The sequence below is a fragment of the Arachis duranensis genome, chromosome 3, assembly GCF_000817695.3.
Source record: "Arachis duranensis cultivar V14167 chromosome 3, aradu.V14167.gnm2.J7QH, whole genome shotgun sequence".
Taxonomy (NCBI): domain Eukaryota; kingdom Viridiplantae; phylum Streptophyta; class Magnoliopsida; order Fabales; family Fabaceae; genus Arachis; species Arachis duranensis.
This window is the reverse complement of record NC_029774.3, coordinates 55,660,153-55,660,798: the sequence shown is the minus strand read 5'-3', so window position 1 is coordinate 55,660,798 and position 646 is coordinate 55,660,153.

Genomic DNA, 646 nt, shown 5'->3' with positions numbered 1-646 from the left:
GTTAGTTGAACGGAGTTGTGTCCACTCGTGCCAATTTCTAAAATCCAATTACAATGAATGTGATCACAATTTCGTCCACCAAGTTTTTGGCGCCGTTGCCGGGGATTGTTCGAGTATGGACAACTGACGGTTCATCTTGTTGCTCAGATTAGGTAATTTTCTTTTCAAAAATCTTTTTCAAAATTTTTCTTTTCTTTTTCATTTTTCTAACCATGTTTTTTTCGAAAAAATTAGAATAAAAATTCAAAAAAATTAGAAAATCATAAAAATAAAAAATATTTTGTGTTTCTTGTTTGAGTCTTGTGTTAATTTTTAAGTTTGGTGTCAATTGCATGCTTTTAAAATTTTTCTTGCATTTTTTTCGAAAATCTCATGCATTCATAGTGTTCCTCATGATCTTCAAGTTGTTCTTGATAAGTCCTCTTGTTTGATCTTGATGTTTTCTTGTTTTGTGTTGGTTGTTGTTTTTCATGTGCATCTTTGCATTCATATTTTTCATGCATTAAAGATTTCTAAGTTTGGTGTCTTGCATGTTTTCTTTGCATCAAAAATTTTTCAAAATTATGTTCTTGATGTTCATCATGATCTTCAAAGTGTTCTTGGTGTTCATCTTGACATTCATAGCATTCTTGCATGCATCTTGTGT